This window comes from Procambarus clarkii, unplaced genomic scaffold, assembly GCF_040958095.1.
Source record: "Procambarus clarkii isolate CNS0578487 unplaced genomic scaffold, FALCON_Pclarkii_2.0 HiC_scaffold_125, whole genome shotgun sequence".
Lineage (NCBI taxonomy): Eukaryota > Metazoa > Arthropoda > Malacostraca > Decapoda > Cambaridae > Procambarus > Procambarus clarkii.
In genome coordinates this window covers 956,853-971,203 of record NW_027189158.1, presented here as the reverse complement: position 1 = coordinate 971,203, position 14,351 = coordinate 956,853, and positions in this window count along the sequence as shown.

The window sequence follows — 14,351 nt, the reverse complement described above, 5'->3', positions numbered from 1 at the left end:
GGAGCAGGAAAGAGCCAAGGTGACGAGATGAAGGAAATGTTCGCCCAGTTTCTGGAGGACATCAAGAGTGAGATGCAAGAAATGATGCAGGAAATGAAGAACGAAATAAGCAACCTGAAAAGAGAGCTGACAGCAGCAAAGGAGGAGATTAGAACCCTCAAAGAGAATGGTATCGAGCCTGAGAATCAGAAAACCACCCAGGGAGAAAGTGGTAATAGTTTTCTGGATGAGAATGCCACAATAAAAGCAACATTTGCTGAAATACTAAAACAAAATAACTCTGAAGTAATGACTGCAGTGATGGAGGTGGCCATGAAAGCAGCCACCTCGCAGGAGGCGGCACGCTCCACTAGCCAACTGCTGGAAAGGAAAAGATCAGTGGTTGCTGTGGGTATTAAGGAACAGGAAGGAACCAATAGGACAGAGTGGAATGACAAGGACAAAGCAGCAGTGAATGAAGTACTAAAGGCACTAGACATGGAAGGGGCCGAGCACAGCATTGAGAAGGTTTTCAGGCTAGGCCGGTACAACAAAGACCGAGACCGAATGATAAAGATAGTGTTTGCAAACGAGAACACAAAGGAGAGGATCCTATCAAGGAAGAGCTCCCTGAAAAACGTGGGAAAATTAAAAAATGTATTCCTCCAGCGAGACATGACAAGGGAGGAGAGAGCCGTGGCGGCAGAAGCAAGGAAGAGGCGCAGGGCGAGAGGGGAAAACCAGGAAGTCACAGCTCCCAACACAACACCCCCAGAGGCGAGGGGGGAACCCACAACCAGCTACCCAGTAACACCAGAAGGGAGGACAACCCCGCCTCCCTCCTCTGTATAGAAAACCCCCCTACCCCAAACCCTCCCTGCCCCCACTCAAAAGTTCAGCCAAATCTCCCTCCCCCCAAACCCAATCCCCACCCTTCTACCCCTCCCCTCCTCCCGAGTCCTCCCTCCCCCCCTTTCCTTCCCGTCCTCCCTCCCCTTTCACCCCATACCCTCCCTGTCCCTCCCCCTTCACTGGATCCCTCGCCCCTCATTCCAGTATCCTCTGAGATCCTGTTACCCACCTCACAGGTCCTCACACCCATGGAACAGCCTCCCCCACCAGCAGAACACTCACCAAGGAGGCGATTTGAGAAGGGACAGAAGAAAGTGAGCCTCAAAGCGATGTACACTAACATAGATGGAATTACAAATAAAGCAAATGAGCTTGGAGAACTGGTACTAGAGGAAAACCCAGACATAATAGCCCTCACAGAAACAAAGATCACGAAAACAATAACAAATGCAGTGTTCCCACAGGACTATTATGTTATGCGGAAAGAGAGGGAAGGAAGAGGTGGGGGTGGTGTAGCTCTGCTGGTAAGAAAAGGCTGGGATTTTGAGGAGATGGATATTCAGGGCTGTGAAGGTTTCAGTGACTACATAGCAGGTACTGTAACAAATGGAGGGAAAAAAATTATAGTCGCAGTCATATATAATCCACCACCAAATGACAGAAGACCTAGACAGGAATATGATAGAAACAACATGGCCACCATTAACATAATAGAAAGAGCAGCTTCTGTTGCTAGCAGGAATGGATCTGGACTACTAATTATGGGAGACTTCAACCATGGGAAGATAGATTGGAAGAACAGAGACCCGCATGGAGGACCAGAAACATGGAGAGCTAAGCTGCTGGACGTGGCAACAAGAAACTTTCTAAGCCAGCATACCAAAGAGCCAACAAGAATGAGAGGAGAAGATGAACCAGCAATGCTTGATTTGATATTTACCCTAAATGAATGGGATATAAGGGAAGTTAAGATGGAAGCGCCCTTGGGAATGAGTGACCACAGTGTATTGAGCTTTGAGTACCTGGTAGAGCTAGGACTTATCTCCCCCCAAAAAGAACTTGGAATCAAAAGGCTGGCATACCGAAAGGGGAATTATGAACAGATGAGAAGTTTCCTAAGTGAAATACCTTGGGACACAGACCTCAGAGACAAGTCTGTACAGGGTATGATGGACTATGTTACCCAAAAGTGTCAGGAGGCAGTAAACAGGTTCATCCCGGCCCAAAGGGAAAAATCCGAGAAGCAACAGAAGAATCCATGGTATAATAGGGCATGTATGGAAGCGAAGAAACTGAACAAAAAGGCGTGGAGGAACTTCCGGAATAACAGAACACCAGAAAGCAGGGAGAGATACCAGAGAACCAGGAATGAGTACGTCAGGGTGAGAAGAGAAGCAGAGAAAAATTTTGAAAATGATATAGCAAACAAAGCCAAGACCGAACCAAAGCTACTCCACAGTCACATCAGAAGGAAAACAACAGTGAAAGAACAGGTATTGAAACTTAGAACAGGCGAGGACAGGTATACAGAGAATGACAGAGAGGTGTGTGAGGAACTCAACAAGAGGTTCCAGGAGGTCTTCACAATAGAACAGGGTGAGGTCACTGTGCTAGGAGAAAGGGAGGTAAACCAGGCGGCCTTGGAAGAGTTCGAAATTACGAGAGAGGAGGTCAAGAGACACCTGCTGGATCTGGATGTTAGAAAGGCGGTTGGTCCAGATGGGATCTCACCATGGGTACTGAAAGAGTGTGCAGAGGCACTTTGCTTGCCACTCTCCATAGTGTATAGTAAATCACTAGAGACGGGAGACCTACCAGAAATATGGAAGACGGCGAATGTGGTCCCAATATACAAAAAGGGCGACAGACAAGAGGCACTGAACTACAGGCCAGTGTCCTTGACTTGTATACCATGCAAGGTGATGGAGAAGATCGTGAGAAAAAATCTGGTAACACGTCTGGAGAGAAGGGACTTCGTGACAAATCGCCAACATGGATTCAGGGAGGGTAAATCTTGCCTTACAGGCTTGATAGAATTCTACGATCAGGTGACACAGATTAAGCAAGAAAGAGAGGGCTGGGCGGACTGCATTTTCTTGGATTGTCGGAAAGCCTTTGACACAGTACCGCATAAGAGGCTGGTACATAAGCTGGAGAGACAGGCAGGTGTAGCTGGTAAGGTGCTCCAGTGGATAAGGGAGTATCTAAGCAATAGGAAGCAGAGAGTTACGGTGAGGGGTGAGACCTCCGATTGGCGTGAAGTCACCAGTGGAGTCCCACAGGGCTCTGTACTCGGTCCTATCTTGTTTCTGATATATGTAAATGATCTCCCGGAGGGTATCGATTCATTTCTCTCAATGTTTGCGGACGATGCTAAAATTATGAGAAGGATTAAAACAGAAGAGGACTGTTTGAGGCTTCAAGAAGACCTAGACAAGCTGAAGGAATGGTCGAACAAATGGTTGTTAGAGTTTAACCCAACCAAATGTAATGTAATGAAGATAGGTGTAGGGAGCAGGAGGCCAGATACAAGGTATCATCTGGGAGAGGAAATTCTTCAGGAGTCAGAGAAGGAAAAAGACTTGGGGGTTGATATCACGCCAGACCTGTCTCCTGCAGCACATATCAAGCGGATAACATCAGCGGCATATGCCAGGCTGGCCAACATACGAACGGCATTCAGAAACTTGTGTAAAGAATCATTCAGAACTTTGTATACCACATATGTCAGGCCAATCCTGGAGTATGCAGCCCCAGCATGGAGTCCATATCTAGTCAAGGATAAGACTAAACTGGAAAAGGTTCAAAGGTTTGCCACCAGACTAGTACCCGAGCTGAGAGGTATGAGCTACGAGGAGAGACTACGGGAATTAAACCTCACTTCGCTGGAAGACAGAAGAGTTAGGGGGGACATGATCACCACATTCAAGATTCTGAAGGGGATTGATAGGGTAGATAAAGACAGTCTATTTAACACAAGGGGAACACGCACAAGGGGACACAGGTGGAAACTGAGTGCCCAAATGAGCCACAGAGATATTAGAAGGAACTTTTTTAGTGTCAGAGTGGTTGACAAATGGAATGCATTAGGGGGTGATGTGGTGGAGGCTCACTCCATACACAGTTTCAAGTGTAGATATGACAGAGCCCGATAGGCTCAGGAATCTGTACACCTGTTGATTGACGGTTGAGAGGCGGGACCAAAGAGCCAGAGCTCAACCCCCGCAAACACAACTAGGTGAGTACAACTAGGTGAGTACACCACACCAGACCCACACCACACCACACCATACCCACCACCACACCACACCATACCCACCACCACACCACACCATACCCACCACCACACCACACCATACCCACCACCACACCACCCCAGACCCACCACCACAACACACCAGCCCCACCACCACAACACACCAGACCCACCACCACAACACACCAGACCCACCACCACACCCCACCAGACCCACCACCACAACACACCAGACCCACCACCACACCAGACCCACCACCACAACACACCAGACCCACTACCACATCACACCAGATCCACCACCATACCACACCAGACCCACCACCACACCACACCAGACCCACCACCACCACACCACACCAGACCCACCACCACCACACCACACCAGACCCACCACCACCACACCAAACCCACCACCACCACACCACACCAGACCCACCACCACACCCCACCAGACCCACCACCACACCAGACCCACCACCACACCACACCCACTACCACAACACACCAGACCCACTACCACATCACACCAGACCCACCACCATACCACACCAGACCCACCACCACACCACACCAGACCAACCACCACCACACCACACCAGACCCACCACCACCACACCACACCAGACCCACCACCACCACACCAAACCCACCACCACCACACCACACCAGACCCACCACCACCACACCACACCAGACCCACCACCACCACACCACACCAGACCCACCACCACCACACCACACCAGGCCCACCACCACCACACCAAACCCACCACCACCACACCACACCAGACACACCACCACCACACCACACCAGACCCACCACCACCACACCACACCAGACCCACCACCACCACACCACACCAGACCCACCACCACCACACCAGACCCACCACCACCGCACCAGACCCACCACCACCACACAACACCAGACCCACCACCACCACACCACACCAGACCCACCAACACCACACCACACCAGACCCACCACCACCACACCACACCAGACCCACCACCACCACACCACACCACACCCACTACCACAACACACCACAGCAGACCCACCACCACAACACACCAGACCCACTACCACAACACACCAGACCCACCACCACACCAGACCCACCACCACAACACATCAGACCCACCACCACAACACACCAGACCCACCACCACAACACACCAGACCCACCACCACAACACACCAGACCCACCACCACAACACACCAGACCCACCACCACAACACACCAGACCCACTACCACAACACAGCAGACCCACCACCACCACACACCAGACCCACCAACACACCAGACCCACCACCACACCACACCAGACCCACCACCACACCACACCAGACCCACCACCACACCACACCAGACCCACCATCACACCACACCAGACCCACCACCACACCACACCAGACCCACCACCACACCACACCAGACCCACCACCACAACACACCAGACCCACCACCACACCACACCAGACCCACCCCCACCACACCACACCAGACCCACCACCACCACACTAGACCCACCACCACCACACCAGACCCACCACCACCACACCAGACCCACCACAACACATCAGACCCACCACCACAACACACCAGACCCACCACCACACCAGACCCACCACCACAACACATCAGACCCACCACCACACCACACCCACCACCACAACACACCACACCCATTACAACACACCAGACCCACTACCACAACACACCAGACCCACCACCACAGAGCCTGTGCCCCCTCTCTACTCCACCCCATTACTCTATGCTAACAGCCCGCTGCCGGCCAGGATTACCTCCCCTGGCCACACTAATGACAGTCTGCTCTCACGTCTCCTGTCCAACATGAAGGAGACCCGCCATCCCTGGCTCACCACCTCCCCATCCCTCTATTTGCAACACCATTTCCCATACTGAGCCTAAGGTAGTGCTCCAGCAAGTCCCATTGTTTCCATTTGAAGACGCGCCCGCGAAACCAGGCCTTATTCTGTTGAGGACGAAGGGCTAAGTTTGCGACTCTAGAGAGGTTTCCCGGTGTTAGGTCATGTGTATTATATCACGGCAGGTGAAAGAGAGCCTTGTATCGCCATTGAATAAGAAGAAACAGGGCGTGTTTCGACCCACACGTTAGCTGAGCCTCTGGAGGGTGAGCACCGGGTCTCAAAATGCCTTAATAAATTAATGAAGATGTTTTCATTACCAATATTTACGACAGCAAATGATCCTTCTCAAGTTGCCGACTAAAATGTGTTGTCGAACGGCCGTCAAGCCTTCACCTCGCCTGCGCTTGTAATTAAGGCAGACTATAGTGTTATTATGAGTAAGGGGAAACATTTCGCGACACGAGGGGAGGCTCATAACTCAGTGGCTGGGAGACAGGCAAACTGCCCTTATGACAACAGCAGTTACGGTCTATGTGAACCTATTACGTCCCGATATTTTTTCCCCTTCTCAATCGAATAGCTGCTTAATTAAATACCTTCCCCGAGAAGGTGCTCCAAAACGCCTGGCAAAATTAAGAGCTGGTGAGAGGATCAAGACATTCGTTACGTCAGATGATTTACAAGTCAATTGACGCAACGCGTGACAAATTGATAGTGAGGTCTTCTCTGAAGACCTGCTGGCCCTTTACCAGCGTTCACCCTGAGACGAAGAGGGGTCTCCAATGACCCAACTTCCTGAAAGAGGCTTTAACGAACCCTTTCCCTAATACAGCAAGACCTAACACATATTAGCTACCTGAAATGATGCCTTAACGACCATTCACTCAAGATCGTTGAACCCCACTGCGAGACCTCATCCTAAAGCGGCGAGAGACTGTTCTTATTTGATCGCAGATGATCAAATTACTATGGCGTAAGTAATTTAATGAATCAGATTGATAACAGGCTTTTATAACCCATCGCTTCGTTAATGGAGAATTTTATATTTAGCCGATAAAAATGTATTTTATAAATACCCACATTATCCGAGACATCAGATTTCTGGGAAAAAAATATGGAGTGGCCAGTTGTGTTCACCCACGATCAGGTGGGTGATGCAGCATCACCTGAAGCTTGGTGGTCAGGTGGGAGACGCAGCATCACCTGAAGCTTGGTGGTCAGGTGGGAGATGCAGCATCACCTGAAGCTTGGTGGTCAGGTGGGTGATGCAGCATCACCTGAAGCTTGGTCAGGTAGGAGACGCAGCATCACCTGAAGCTTGGTGGTCAGGTGGGAGATGCAGCATCACCTGAAGCTTGGTGGTCAGGTGGGTGATGCAGCATCACCTGAAGCTTGGTGGTCAGGTGGGAGATGCAGCATCACCTGAAGCTTGGTGGTCAGGTGGGTGATGCAGCATCACCTGAAGCTAGGTGGTCAGGTGGGAGATGCAGCATCACCTGAAGCTTGGTGGTCAGGTGGGTGATGCAGCATCACCTGAAGCTTGGTCAGGTGGGTGATGCAGCATCACCTGAAGCTTGGTGGTCAGGTGGGTGATGCAGCATCACCTGAAGCTTGGTCAGGTGGGTGATGCAGCATCACCTGAAGCTTGGTTGTCAGGTGGGTGATGCAGCATCACCTGAAGCTTGGTGGTCAGGTGGGTGATGCAGCATCACCTGAAGCTTGGTCAGGTAAGTGATGCAGCATCACCTGAAGCTTGGTGGTCAGGTGGGTGATGCAGCATCACCTGAAGCTTGGTGGTCAGGTGGGTGATGCAGCATCACCTGAAGCTTGGTCAGGTGGGTGATGCAGCATCACCTGAAGCTTGGTGGTCAGGTGGGTGATGCAGCATCACCTGATGCTTGGTGGTCAGGTGGGTGATGCAGCATCACCTGAAGCTTGGTCAGGTGGGTGATGCAGCATCACCTGAAGCTTGGTGGTCAGGTGGGTGATGCAGCATCACCTGAAGCTTGGTGGTCAGGTGGGTGATGCAGCATCACCTGAAGCTTGGTCAGGTGGGAGATGCAACATCACCTGAAGCTTGGTGGTCAGGTGGGAGATGCAGCATCACCTGAAGCTTGGTGGTCAGGTTGGAGATGCAGCATCACCTGAAGCTTGGTGGTCAGGTGGGAGACGCAGCATCACCTGAAGCTTGGTGGTCAGGTGGGAGACGCAGCATCACCTGAAGCTTGGTCAGGTGGGAGACGCAGCATCACCTGAAGCTTGGTCAGGTGGGAGACGCAGCATCACCTGAAGCTTGGTCAGGTGGGAGATGCAGCATCACCTGAAGCTTGGTGGTCAGGTGGGAGATGCAGCATCACCTGAAGCTTGGTCAGGTGGGAGACGCAGCATCACCTGAAGCTTGGTCAGGTGGGAGACGCAGCATCACCTGAAGCTTGGTCAGGTGGGAGACGCAGCATCACCTGAAGCTTGGTCAGGTGGGAGATGCAGCATCACCTGAAGCTTGGTGGTCAGGTGGGAGATGCAGCATCACCTGAAGCTTGGTCAGGTGGGAGACGCAGCATCACCTGAAGCTTGGTCAGGTGGGAGACGCAGCATCACCTGAAGCTTGGTCAGGTGGGAGATGCAGCATCACCTGAAGCTTGGTCAGGTGGGAGACGCAGCATCACCTGAAGCTTGGTGGTCAGGTGGGAGATGCAGCATCACCTGAAGCTTGGTGGTCAGGTGGGAGATGCAGCATCACCTGAAGCTTGGTCAGGTGGGTGATGCAGCATCACCTGAAGCTTGGTCAGGTGGGAGACGCAGCATCACCTGAAGCTTGGTCAGGTGGGAGATGCAGCATCACCTGAAGCTTGGTCAGGTGGGAGATGCAGCATCACCTGAAGCTTGGTCAGGTGGGAGATGCAGCATCACCTGAAGCTTGGTCAGGTGGGAGATGCAGCATCACCTGAAGCTTGGTCAGGTGGGAGATGCAGCATCACCTGAAGCTTGGTCAGGTGGGAGATGCAGCATCACCTGAAGCTTGGTGGTCAGGTGGGTGATGCAGCATCACCTGAAGCTTGGTCAGGTGGGAGATGCAGCATCACCTGAAGCTTGGTGGTCAGGTGGGAGATGCAGCATCACCTGAAGCTTGGTGGTCAGGTGGGAGATGCAGCATCACCTGAAGCTTGGTGGTCAGGTGGGAGATGCAGCATCACCTGAAGCTTGGTCAGGTGGGAGATGCAGCATCACCTGAAGCTTGGTCAGGTGGGAGATGCAGCATCACCTGAAGCTTGGTGGTCAGGTGGGAGATGCAGCATCACCTGAAGCTTGGTGGTCAGGTGGGAGATGCAGCATCACCTGAAGCTTGGTGGTCAGGTGGGAGACGCAGCATCACCTGAAGCTTGGTCAGGTGGGAGACGCAGCATCACCTGAAGCTTGGTCAGGTCGGAGACGCAGCATCACCTGAAGCTTGGTCAGGTGGGAGATGCAGCATCACCTGAAGCTTGGTCAGGTGGGAGACGCAGCATCACCTGAAGCTTGGTCAGGTGGGAGATGCAGCATCACCTGAAGCTTGGTCAGGTGGGAGATGCAGCATCACCTGAAGCTCGGTGGTCAGGTGGGTGATGCAGCATCACCTGAAGCTTGGTCAGGTGGGAGACGCAGCATCACCTGAAGCTTGGTGGTCAGGTGGGAGATGCAGCATCAACTGAAGCTTGGTCAGGTGGGAGACGCAGCATCACCTGAAGCTTGGTGGTCAGGTGGGAGATGCAGCATCACCTGAAGCTTGGTCAGGTGGGAGATGCAGCATCACCTGAAGCTTGGTCAGGTGGGAGACGCAGCATCACCTGAAGCTTGGTGGTCAGGTGGGAGATGCAGCATCACCTGAAGCTTGGTCAGGTGGGAGACGCAGCATCACCTGAAGCTTGGTCAGGTGGGAGATGCAGCATCACCTGAAGCTTGGTCAGGTGGGAGATGCAGCATCACCTGAAGCTTGGTCAGGTGGGAGATGCAGCATCACCTGAAGCTTGGTCAGGTGGGAGATGCAGCATCACCTGAAGCTTGGTCAGGTGGGAGATGCAGCATCACCTGAAGCTTGGTGGTCAGGAGGGTGATGCAGCATCACCTGAAGCTTGGTCAGGTGGGAGACGCAGCATCACCTGAAGCTTGGTCAGGTGGGAGATGCAGCATCACCTGAAGCTTGGTCAGGTGGGAGATGCAGCATCACCTGAAGCTTGGTCAGGTGGGAGACGCAGCATCACCTGAAGCTTGGTGGTCAGGTGGGAGATGCAGCATCACCTGAAGCTTGGTCAGGTGGGAGACGCAGCATCACCTGAAGCTTGGTCAGGTGGGAGATGCAGCATCACCTGAAGCTTGGTCAGGTGGGAGATGCAGCATCACCTGAAGCTTGGTCAGGTGGGAGATGCAGCATCACCTGAAGCTTGGTCAGGTGGGAGATGCAGCATCACCTGAAGCTTGGTGGTCAGGTGGGTGATGCAGCATCACCTGAAGCTTGGTCAGGTGGGAGACGCAGCATCACCTGAAGCTTGGTCAGGTGGGAGATGCAGCATCACCTGAAGCTTGGTCAGGTGGGAGATGCAGCATCACCTGAAGCTTGGTCAGGTGGGAGATGCAGCATCACCTGAAGCTTGGTGGTCAGGTGGGAGATGCAGCATCACCTGAAGCTTGGTGGTCAGGTGTGAGATGCAGCATCACCTGAAGCTTGGTGGTCAGGTGGGAGACGCAGCATCACCTGAAGCTTGGTCAGGTGGGAGACGCAGCATCACCTGAAGCTTGGTCAGGTGGGAGACGCAGCATCACCTGAAGCTTGGTCAGGTGGGAGATGCAGCATCACCTGAAGCTTGGTCAGGTGGGAGACGCAGCATCACCTGAAGCTTGGTCAGGTGGGAGATGCAGCATCACCTGAAGCTTGGTCAGGTGGGAGATGCAGCATCACCTGAAGCTCGGTGGTCAGGTGGGTGATGCAGCATCACCTGAAGCTTGGTCAGGTGGGAGACGCAGCATCACCTGAAGCTTGGTGGTCAGGTGGGAGATGCAGCATCAACTGAAGCTTGGTCAGGTGGGAGACGCAGCATCACCTGAAGCTTGGTGGTCAGGTGGGAGATGCAGCATCACCTGAAGCTTGGTCAGGTGGGAGATGCAGCATCACCTGAAGCTTGGGCAGGTGGGAGACGCAGCATCACCTGAAGCTTGGTGGTCAGGTGGGAGATGCAGCATCACCTGAAGCTTGGTCAGGTGGGAGACGCAGCATCACCTGAAGCTTGGTCAGGTGGGAGATGCAGCATCACCTGAAGCTTGGTCAGGTGGGAGATGCAGCATCACCTGAAGCTTGGTCAGGTGGGAGATGCAGCATCACCTGAAGCTTGGTCAGGTGGGAGATGCAGCATCACCTGAAGCTTGGTCAGGTGGGAGATGCAGCGTCACCTGAAGCTTGGTGGTCAGGTGGGTGATGCAGCATCACCTGAAGCTTGGTCAGGTGGGAGACGCAGCATCACCTGAAGCTTGGTCAGGTGGGAGATGCAGCATCACCTGAAGCTTGGTCAGGTGGGAGATGCAGCATCACCTGAAGCTTGGTCAGGTGGGAGACGCAGCATCACCTGAAGCTTGGTGGTCAGGTGGGAGATGCAGCATCACCTGAAGCTTGGTCAGGTGGGAGACGCAGCATCACCTGAAGCTTGGTCAGGTGGGAGATGCAGCATCACCTGAAGCTTGGTCAGGTGGGAGATGCAGCATCACCTGCAGCTTGGTCAGGTGGGAGATGCAGCATCACCTGAAGCTTGGTCAGGTGGGAGATGCAGCATCACCTGAAGCTTGGTCAGGTGGGAGATGCAGCATCACCTGAAGCTTGGTGGTCAGGTGGGTGATGCAGCATCACCTGAAGCTTGGTCAGGTGGGAGACGCAGCATCACCTGAAGCTTGGTCAGATGGGAGATGCAGCATCACCTGAAGCTTGGTCAGGTGGGAGATGCAGCATCACCTGAAGCTTGGTGGTCAGGTGGGAGATGCAGCATCACCTGAAGCTTGGTGGTCAGGTGGGAGATGCAGCATCACCTGAAGCTTGGTCAGGTGGGAGATGCAGCATCACCTGAAGCTTGGTCAGGTGGGAGACGCAGCATCACCTGAAGCTTGGTGGTCAGGTGGGAGATGCAGCATCACCTGAAGCTTGGTGGTCAGGTGGGAGATGCAGCATCACCTGAAGCTTGGTCAGGTGGGTGATGCAGCATCACCTGAAGCTTGGTCAGGTGGGAGACGCAGCATCACCTGAAGCTTGGTCAGGTGGGAGATGCAGCATCACCTGAAGCTTGGTCAGGTGGGAGATGCAGCATCACCTGAAGCTTGGTCAGGTGGGAGATACAGCATCACCTGAAGCTTGGTCAGGTGGGAGATGCAGCATCACCTGAAGCTTGGTCAGGTGGGAGATGCAGCATCACCTGAAGCTTGGTGGTCAGGTGGGAGACGCAGCATCACCTGAAGCTTGGTGGTCAGGTGGGAGATGCAGCATCAACTGAAGCTTGGTCAGGTGTGAGACGCAGCATCACCTGAAGCTTGGTGGTCAGGTGGGAGATGCAGCATCACCTGAAGCTTGGTCAGGTGGGAGATGCAGCATCACCTGAAGCTTGGTCAGGTGGGAGACGCAGCATCACCTGAAGCTTGGTGGTCAGGTGGGAGATGCAGCATCACCTGAAGCTTGGTCAGGTGGGAGACGCATGCATCACCTGAAGCTTGGTCAGGTGGGAGATGCAGCATCACCTGAAGCTTGGTCAGGTGGGAGATGCAGCATCACCTGAAGCTTGGTCAGGTGGGAGATGCAGCATCACCTGAAGCTTGGTCAGGTGGGAGATGGAGCATCACCTGAAGCTTGGTCAGGTGGGAGAAGCAGCATCACCTGAAGCTTGGTGGTCAGGTGGGTGATGCAGCATCACCTGAAGCTTGGTCAGGTGGGAGATGCAGCATCACCTGAAGCTTGTTGGTCAGGTGGGAGATGCAGCATCACCTGAAGCTTGGTGGTCAGGTGGGAGATGCAGCATCACCTGAAGCTTGGTGGTCAGGTGGGAGATGCAGCATCACCTGAAGCTTGGTCAGGTGGGAGATGCAGCATCACCTGAAGCTTGGTCAGGTGGGAGATGCAGCATCACCTGAAGCTTGGTGGTCAGGTGGGAGATGCAGCATCACCTGAAGCTTGGTGGTCAGGTGGGAGACGCAGCATCACCTGAAGCTTGGTGGTCAGGTGGGAGACGCAGCATCACCTGAAGCTTGGTCAGGTGGGAGACGCAGCATCACCTGAAGCTTGGTCAGGTGGGAGACGCAGCATCACCTGAAGCTTGGTCAGGTGGGAGACGCAGCATCACCTGAAGCTTGGTCAGGTGGGAGATGCAGCATCACCTGAAGCTTGGTGGTCAGGTGGGAGATGCAGCATCACCTGAAGCTTGGTCAGGTGGGAGATGCAGCATCACCTGAAGCTCGGTGGTCAGGTGGGTGATGCAGCATCACCTGAAGCTTGGTCAGGTGGGAGACGCAGCATCACCTGAAGCTTGGTGGTCAGGTGGGAGATGCAGCATCACCTGAAGCTTGGTCAGGTGGGAGACGCAGCATCACCTGAAGCTTGGTGGTCAGGTGGGAGATGCAGCATCACCTGAAGCTTGGTCAGGTGGGAGATGCAGCATCACCTGAAGCTTGGTGGTCAGGTGGGAGATGCAGCATCACCTGAAGCTTGTTGGTCAGGTGGGAGATGCAGCATCACCTGAAGCTTGGTGGTCAGGTGGGAGATGCAGCATCACCTGAAGCTTGGTGGTCAGGTGGGAGACGCAGCATCACCTGGAGCATCCCCAAGGGGAGAATAATAATTTTCTCTGACGACACAAATGTCCACAAACAGTCCGCATTATCAATAAAAAACGAGAAAGGAAATTTCGACTGACCCTTGGAAATCAGTCACGTGAGTACCTGTAAAAACGTCTGTTTCCCTCTCGTACTTTATAGACGCTTCTCACTTGACGCAGATAAAGCCTCGCTGGATGCCTTTCGGACCTTGCCCGGGCAGCAGGCATGGACTCGGGGAGATGTTGAACTTTAGAGGGAATAACTAAGTCGAGTTTTGACGGTTGCCTACGTACAGGCGCGTGCGCGCGTACTCCGTCCCTTCACGCACCTCTACACACTCCTGCGTGTGCTCGAACACACGTGAACACACATACACACACACCCTCAAAGAATGATAGGGAAGTGTGCAAAGATATCAGTTACATTTTCTAGGAATATTTTAAGCCAGAATCAGAGTTGCCGCCAGATCTATGACTTCTGACAGAACATGAATTACCAGAAAATATAAACATCGAGACAGAAGTGACGTTACAGGAAGAAACAC